A 10,035-nucleotide genomic window follows, 5' to 3' on the forward strand; every position below is an offset into this window, starting at 1 on the left:
TTGTAAGTGGTATGTTTGGTTTGTTCGTAAATTGCTGAAATTATTCACAGTAGGTCACAATTTTGAGTCTTGTGGAATGAACTTTGTTAACTGTTCAACATTTTGACAGACTTTTTAACCATGTCACAATTTCACTGCCATGTGGCAGCATATCATTAGCCTATTTCAAATACCAGTTGTCTTCCACATCAGCAAGTGACATGTAAACTTTCCACAAAACCTGCCAAATCATCATATCAGATCATCATTTGTACAGTCAATGTGGCATTTTATGGTGCTACCATGTGGCAACCTCTAGAGCTGCCATGTGGCACCGTCTTTTACTGTTTCATAAAAACTTTAGAAGAGCATAAATTTCATATATGATGTTTGTTTGAGGTGATTCAAGCATTGTTGGAAAGATATTGATGAGATATATGCAATGAGATAGTTTTAATTAATATTTGAGATAACAAAAAATGGTCAGTTTTAAAGGATTTTGCAGCAATTCGACCTGTAAAACATCATTAGATTATTCCAACATGTTTCTAATATGAATTTTATTTAACCTGGTTTTCAAATCATTGAAAATGGGCAAAAAATGAAGAAATTATCGACAAAATACTAATAGGGTGTCCAAGGTACCACTTCTTGGCAGGTAAAAAGTGCATTTGATTTTTATTTATCTTCCTTGAATTTATTTTATTAGCACTATTTATGAATTTGGTGTGTATATATCGTATGAAGAGAGACTGATCACCTCTCTCCTTCGATAATCTTATGTTTTATTGGAGATTTGTGCTCATCTTTTGTAGGTTCTAGATTATTAAATAAGATCATTTATGCACAAGTGGTTCTCAAAGAACAATTTATTTTTCAGTAAGAACATGAAGAAGACAATCCCAAGTAAAATCACATCCATAAAGCCATTTCTACACATTCTTTTTCCTCTTTCTAAGATTATAGTCCATCCATGAATTTCCATCTTCCTCCTACTAGATCATCACTGCAAAACCATTTTCCCTTTGAAAATTTCACACTAACCCGCCTCACTTACATTTCATCCCTAAGCCATGAATAAAGTCATTCAACTTACTTACAATGTTGAGTTATCTCATTGTACTTTTCCTTTTGTAAAATAAAATCTACTTCACCAAATGAAAATCTTTCATCTATGGTCCTTTACATCATTTATTTATGCTCACATTAGAAGATGGGGCATTCATTAAGGCCCTCCTTCTAACAAGTCTTGGCCCATTGACTTCATCACATTATATGGATTTAGGACTAGATTTCTTTTAATACCTCGAGGCTTGCATGCCTTAATGGAAATTTGTCGTGGAAATGAACAGTGGTATTATATTAAGGTCCCCTATTTGTTGAATATTCTAGGTGACTCGAATTCAACTCATTTATTCATACCTAGTAAGATGTACTTGGGCATATTGTCTCTCATTGACATTAAGCGTGAGCAGTCTCATGTTGGTTAAGAACATTCATTAATGGATGATAATCCAACAATTTATTTCCATGTTCGACATCAACAAAATTTATTCGCATAGATAAGAATTATGCCACGATACGGATATGAATGAAGACTATATGATTTCAACAACTTGCAACAATTTTCTAATAAATCAAAATTCATTTTTAGAATTCAGTAGTAGTCCCAACAATAAGAAGGCACAATAATTCCAATTTCAGATTTCATCCACTATTCATACAACAAAGTGATGAAGAAGAAAATGAAATTCTTTCACTTCACATTCCATGATTCAATAGTAACAGTCAAGATCTCACACATACATAGCATATTGAATTTTCAAGTAGATGAAGGTATGTTGTTTTCCAATATTTAAGCATTAATTCCTTGAATGATAAAAGATATGTATTTTGAAAAATTCCCATGCAAAATTCCTTTCCTCATTTTCCAAGAATATGAGACACCTTTAGTTTGTGGGGGGGGATATTCATTGCTATTATTCATTTCCATGTTCCATAACCTCATACATTATTGATCAATATGCTTCTCCCAACTAAATGTTGTTGCTACTTTTGGTTCTCTAAAGGTTGATATGTTTTGTAAAATATTCAAATCATGAGCAAGGATTCATTAATATGTATATGAATAGGTCTTCATTTTCAATATATTCTTATGTATTCTTTGATTGCAGCAAGAAGAAGAAGAAAACAAAAGTGTTGTCACACAAGAAATGACACTTGAAATAGTTATGGTTGGCACACAAGAACCAACCATAAGAGCTTCCACTTAGATATCTTTCAAATAAAGAAGACTTTTCGAAGATGCAAGTCTTGAAGAGTATCTCAAAGTCAGCAAATGACTTAATATTCTGCCTTATAAATGGCTACAATCAATGATAATCAATGCAAAGTTTCATGAGGACATGAAACATCTTCAATTGGGGGGTGGAATGTTGGGTCTCCAAAATGTTATTCATTTCACCCTCTTTTGTTTCACTTTTCTTCAGAATTTTCCATATTCACAACTCCGTAACCATGCACTAAGAACATCTTCATGATCAAATATGGGTTTAGAAATATGATTTTTCCAATACATTTATTTTGGTATTTTGAGTGATTTTATGGTTAAGTATTAGAAAAATAACATGTACTCACTTATATATAAACGTTGGATGGGTTTTCTAACATTTGTAGACATATTTGAAGATTCCAGCACAGTCACATTTGGCCTCTAAATCTCAAATTCGAATTTCCTCTACAAAATCTTGAAGATTTGATGAATATTTGAGATCATTGATCAAGCACAATTCATGGAGAAGAATCATGGAACTTTTCATAAGTGTCTCCCATCAAGGCTAGGAGAGATTTGTGAGAGGATATGAAGAGATGCTAATTTCTAGATGTCAACACATTTTTATAACCACATGAGATATTTGTGGATCTACGAGAGATTTGTGGATATACATTTATGAGTTAGTTATCTTACTTTTTTTATAAATAGGAGTGCCTACTCCATTGATAGGGTGTGAAAAGTTGGGGGGCTATGTTCATGCTTCAATATAGAGTTTTGGATGTTAAGGATTGGCACTAGGCTTATGATTGATATAATGAATATCATTGTAGCTCACTTTAATATGTTCGTGCCTTCATTTGGTGCATGATAAAGAGTTTTCTCAACTTTCCACCTCTCATGCACTTTGGGATGGCCATCTAATGAGTATGGGATGCATTCTAATGCTTTATTTTTTAGTTTCTTTATGTTCATTTTAAGTCTTTTGATTAGATGAATTGTTTACACTCTTTAAAACTCATTTCATTAATGTTTTTTCGCAGGTTAAGCATTATTTCTCTCATTTCATAGCTTCATTTCTTTTCAATTTGTTTTATAGATATCCATGAATGGTTCTAATTTGAAAATGCACACATTAGTAATTTCAATTGATCTCTCACTACTTTTAGAATAGGTTTCATTTAAATTTCATAGTTTAAGAATTCAATTCCTTCTTCATATACGATTTGTTCCTTTGTATATTAAATTTACTTTCAAGTCATTAGAATAAATCTACTTTCCTATTGGTAAAATAGATTTACTTTCATGTCATTAAAATATATTTGTTTTTATGTCAAGAGAGTAAGTTTAATTTGATGTCAATTTTCATTTCAATTTCATAGATTAAAAGATTTCTTTCCAAGTTTTGAATTGAGACTTTTGTAGAATAAAGTGTGTGCATACTCATCTTAGACATTTTCATGAATAGGTTTGTCATCATTTCAATAGGTTAATTTACTCTTAAATTGAAAGTGGATTCCTAGCATATATTGTGCAAGTATACTTGGCAAGTTCATCAACCCCTAGTCTGACAATTTGATGACATTTAGTTTAACTGACAATTAAATTACCCAACCCACACCATTCACATATATGTTATACAAACCAACCCTTTGTCATGACACATGTTCCAATACCCATATATTTTACATTCATATATATATAAACAAAACACACCTTTGATATGTTATGTATATCTATGACATGCACCATATATGTATATCGTGTGGAACACCCATAACAATTACGCACAACTCAATCCAATCCATTTCCACCATCATTCGATGGTTCAAAAATGATCACCCACATCAATGATGAGTAAGTAGTGACTCGCTTCCACTAATTTCATAAGGAGGAATCCCCAATGAGATCAACATTGTTCAATTGAGATGCCCATCTAATGGATCTTATGGTAGTTGGACCTCTCCCTTACCTTACTAACATCAAAGGGTGGAAGGTCCACTACATTCTCTCATGTTTATTTATGAGGTCACTTCTCTACCATTGATTCCACCTTTGTGTGTTGATTATGTTCATTATGTGAATGCATACATAAATAGGCCCCGCCATATTCCTTGTATACATGCACCAATATCTATTATATCTATATATATATATATATATATATATAATATATATATATATATATTATATATATATATAGTATTATATATATATATATATATTATATATACCAGACCACATTTAAATTTATGCACATATATAGTTTATACATGGAAAATGGGGTTCATAATACTCTGAGTCAAAGGTTGGCCCAATCCTCTATAACAATCTTTTATATATACGCACCAATATATATTATATAATATATATATATTATATATACCCCACCACATTTAAATTTATGCACATATATAGTTTATACGTGGAAAATGGGGTTCATAAGACTCTAAGTTAGAGGTTGGCCCAGTCCTCCAGTAACAACTCTTTCTTCTGCCATGTCAATCCGACCCCAACCTCCTGAATCTCAATCATACTTGTAAGGGCATCCCTGACTTCCTCCACAATGGATTAACTTGGAAATGGGGAGACCACTGATCCTCGACCAAAATACATCATTTTATTGTGTTATGGACATAAGGTCTCACATATTATGCAGCTTGTATGGCTAACGCACCCAATGTTATAACTACATTATGGAATTAAGTAAAGAAAACATGTCTTATGCCTATAACCTTTAGTAGAATCATTTTTCCATGTTATTATACATACATACATACATACATGTATATATATATATATATATATATATATATATATATATATATATATATATATATATATATATATATATATATATATATATAGATATATATGTATATGTATATATATATATATATATATATATATATATATATATATATATATATATCTATATATATATATATAGATATATATATTCTCTTAAGGATATATGACCAACTTAGACTGCCCTCAAGCACAATAAAAAATCATAGCATTTACATGTATAATACAATGGAAAAGATTTAATAAGGCATAGTGTGGAACATTTCACACCAAAAAAATTAATAATGATTAGAGAAATGAATGACTATGTTATTGTAGATCCAATAATACTATCTTCTTTCAAATATATTTAAGTAATAACCCTCATAGAAAAGCTTAAAACATGGAGGTTTTTATTATAATAATGTAGATTGTTGGATTATTTCTTAAAATGTTTACATTCAAGGGCTTTTGTAGGACAATGAATGATAATCAATTTCTTATTTCCAAGCTCTTCTGTGGCCAGAGCTGGTCATCGTCACATAATTTATATAAAATATGCCATTAACATAATACCTATTGTTATAATCTCCCACTATCAAATGGGTATTAGAATTAACCCATTAATATGGCTAATATAGTAAAGATATCAACTTCCCAGAAACAAAGGATCTACCAGATTCAACAACCTAGGTCTACAAACACTATAACACTAATAAAAATGTGAAATATGGCACTTATCTATGATAATTTTGAACTCATCATGTGCATAAAAGAGTTTCATCATTATATTAAGTCCCGGAACATAGAACCAATTTATTAAAGTCTATCAAGAAATGTCATCCACAACACATGAACATAAGGTTTATTTAGACTTAGGTTCTTGATAAGAATGAATTTCATACCCTGAACCAGGGTATATATTATTAGAAACTTGGTGAAGACCACTACATAAAACAAAAATTTCCATAAGAATCATAGATGAAGTAATCATTATGATTACCACACAGTAACATAAGTAGTACTAGTAAAAGCTTGCAATCAACATAATAAGAACACTACAATAAGAAAGGATTTCCATATTTATTACTATTGTAGCATAATTAATACCATCAGAAGACATTGCAGTGACTTGAAAATAGTGACCCAACATATTAGTAAATTCTGTAGATAATAATATCACAATCATGTCTCATGCATTAATAACACCATTTTAGACCAGAAATGTAAATACATATTTATTATTCATGAGGACACATGAGAAACACTTATCTGAGAAACTTTTGGGAAATTGAGTATAAGACAATGACTCTCCACCCAACCATTGACAGTTGCAACCACGAATACTTGTAACTATCACCTGTGAGCTATTTTCTAGTGCTTGAGATGGGGTGCCTTTGGAAAGGAAAAGAACTGTATTTTTCAACTGAACAAGATGTCACAAGGTTGCAACACCTTCATCCACTAGATACACAAATTTATACTCAACCCCTTTTACTTATAACTATAATTTTTTCCACATTAAGATACCATATAACAAAGAATTACCATCTCACTATTAGGAGAAGAGAATCTATACCACATGGAGTCTCTTCAGTGCATAAGCTACTACTAGACAAAAGGAATCAATTATCTAGGTGAATTATCAATGAGATAAACAATAGAGCTTCATCCACAAGGAATCTCTTGGTGGTTACTCAGTCTCACAATCATAGGTATGTTTAATCCCTAAGCTTCCAATGGATTCCATCAACCTTCAGTCAATTTGTGGGTCTCTGCAATTCTCTTCTAGCAACACTTTTCTCGAGGATTATTTAGCTGGTCTCTATATTTTTCTTCTCAGAAATCCTCTTATCTAGATTTCATGAGTTGGTCTCTATGTTTTTCTTCCTAGAAAGCTTCCTTTTCTAAGGTTCATTATATGGTATCTATTTTTTTCTTGCTAACAAGCCTCGAGGGTTCTTTAGCTAGTCTTTGTGTTTTTCTTCCTAGAAAGCCTCTTCTTGAGGATTCTTTAGTTACTCTTTGCATTTTTTTTCCTTGCAAACCTCTTATCGAGGGTTCTTCAGCTAGTCTCTATGCTTTTCTTCCCATCAAGACTATTCTCGAGGGTTCTTCATATGGTATCTCTACACCACTCTACACGATGCACCTTACAACCTGTAGTCAAATCCTTTGTTTTCTCCAAAGCTTCCTTCTCTTCCTGAGTCCTTTTCCCCTCCTTCATTTGTGTCACTTAACTATCATAACCATTCCCCATTTTTCCAAGCTCCACAATGCCCATTCATCTTGGACAACATGATCATGCTAGTTCCATCAAGTTTTTTCCTATTTTCTTGCTATTAGAAGCTAATGACTCTTGGGCTAGTCCTTGTCTCTATAATTAGCTTTAATGCCAAGTCAACTTATTTAATTGGCCCAACCAACCATGTTTGATGTATCTAATGTATGATAATTTCCTCAAGTGATATCCACCTCAAGAAAACTGAAATGTGTGTCTTATCTTTGAGACTATATGTAATACAATTATTTAAAATTGGGGGATAATTTAACTAGGGGATATCACAACAACACCTCAATCTTCTAGACTTGTTATCCAGCTTCCTCAACCTGCTGCTAGCCTTGAGAAGAGAAAATCCTAATTCACGAGATCAGACCTCACCATGGCTCTTCCCATTGTGTTACATCCCATCACCACCAATAAGATCAACAAGTTGAAAGTACACCATATCATAGGCTAGAATGACAGTTTATTTATGCTTTTAAGTCTTGTTTTAGTTTGTCGATAGACCTGTTTTATTTTTTTATTATTTTATTTTATTTTCTCATCACTTATTCATAGCATGACTACAATTTTATGACATGATGTTGTATGCATACATGGATGGTTAAAAAGCACTCATTTTCTTGATAGCACTCTTCAGTTCTTTATGATACATGTGACATATGTTTTGAGTATGCATATATATATTTGAGGATATATTATATGTGTCTTGGCTAATTACTATGATGCTTGATGGTGGATATACAAGGGAAAATTATGGGAGACACAAGGTGTTTATCATTTTATGTTTGATGATGAGTACTTATGCATGGATATACATGGGCAATGTTTCCTTGTTTTCACATTATATGGCTGAAGGATGTGATTTGTTATACAACATGGTTTATGAAAACATTATTTATTTTATCATATTCTATTTGGAGACATATAACATATGTGTGTTAAATGATTATTTTAATTATTTATCAGAAAACAGATTATATCGAGAAGTCAAGTACTAGATGGTTTATTTGATGGATTAGGGGTGTTCCACCTACTAGGAAATTAAAACAAAATAAATTATAAGGTTAATTTAATTTAAATATAGCTTTATAAATCCCATCCTTGTATTCTAATCAAAAGGTGGTTCAACTTCTCAATTGCTTTGAGGCATAAAAAGTGGATGGGGCCTATGAAGGAAATAGAGAGAACATCACTAGGAGAGGTATGAATTAAATCTTAAGTTGTCATTCCTTCCTTATAATTTCAATATTTTGTGAGTTATAAGAAGATGAATTAAAAGGTGGCAACAAATTATTTTTGAAGGGAAGATACAGTAAAAAATGAAACTCCGCTCAATCTTTGGACACTTTTTTTAGGTAACTTGAATTCTTGATATTTTATGTAATGTTAGAAGGTTTGGTTTTAATTTATCTAATGCTAAAAGCCATTAATATTGCAGATTCTAGGGTCCTATGATTCATAGCATCAAATGATAATTGAATATTTTCTTTAAGTATATCAAATTGTAAATAATATTGCATATTGTAAATGATTTCCAAAAACAAAATGTAAATAAAAATAAAAAATGAAAAGAGGGCAGGAATAAAAAAAAATATGAAAAGAATCCCATGAAAATAAAAATGAGTAAAAGTGATGCAAATTCAAATGCCAATAGGAGAAAAATAGTTTTGTTTTGAAAAATAAATTAGGAATTTTGTGTAGCTTGTTTTAAATTCCACAATCACACATCTTTGCTTGAATCATACAGTATAATCATGGTCAAACACATTTGAATTTATGTTGTTAGACTAGAGAATAATTTAACCAAACTGTTTAAACTTGGTTAAAATTAGGTAGATAGGCGAAGAAATTGATCCAATTGTTTAAGATAGATTAATGATTTAAAGTTTGTAGTTTAGAACTCAGATTAGCATAAATATCTCCTTCAAATGAGAATAAGAAGGGTTTGCAAATTTAAAATCACCCTTGTTTGGTAGAAGATAGGCCTTGCTTTCGAAAATTAGGATAAAATACATTAAAATGGTATTATGCATGCTTTAAAGCCATATAGTTTTTGTCATAAGTTTGGTGCTTATAAACAAAAGTGGGAAACTAAAATATGTTTTGTCATGTAATGGATAAGTGGTGGACACGATCTACACTACAAATTCATTGGAAATGGTAATCAATGGTCTGTAATGCCTTTCACTCCCCTTTCCCTTCCTACCTTTATCGACAGGGGGGGTCTAAAAAGGTGGTTTCGTTTCCTCAACCCCACCTTACATGTCACTCCCGTGTTCTTTCACACCCCCCCCCCCACCCTCTCAATACCACATACCACCCCCCCCTTAAAAAACAGCCTAATCGGCTCCTTCCCACAAATGGTTCCCTACGCCTACATCGCTAATCCCTCCACGACACAGGTCCGACCATTTCCCCTACCCATAATGCATTTAATCCTCCGCTAAACTATTGTTAAACCTACCGATGGTCCTGTGAATTCAATGGAATATTCCACTGTAATAAAGAGCCCGTCATCCATTCTTGTTACACCTTTTGCTCAATCTGATCCCACATGTGTTCCTTTTTATTTTCTTAATTTTGTTTCATACAGGAAAAGTGTCCCAACACTAAGCAGAAAACCAAGATGTCGTAGCACCAGCTTCACCATGATCACCAACCTCCATTTCAAGGTTTTCTTGGGTAAATTAGAGAACTCTTCAACCTTTCC

This window comes from Pinus tabuliformis, chromosome 3_1, assembly GCF_031772625.1.
Source record: "Pinus tabuliformis cultivar Carrire ecotype Pingquan chromosome 3_1, CPIR1, whole genome shotgun sequence".
Taxonomy (NCBI): Eukaryota; Viridiplantae; Streptophyta; class Pinopsida; order Pinales; family Pinaceae; genus Pinus; species Pinus tabuliformis.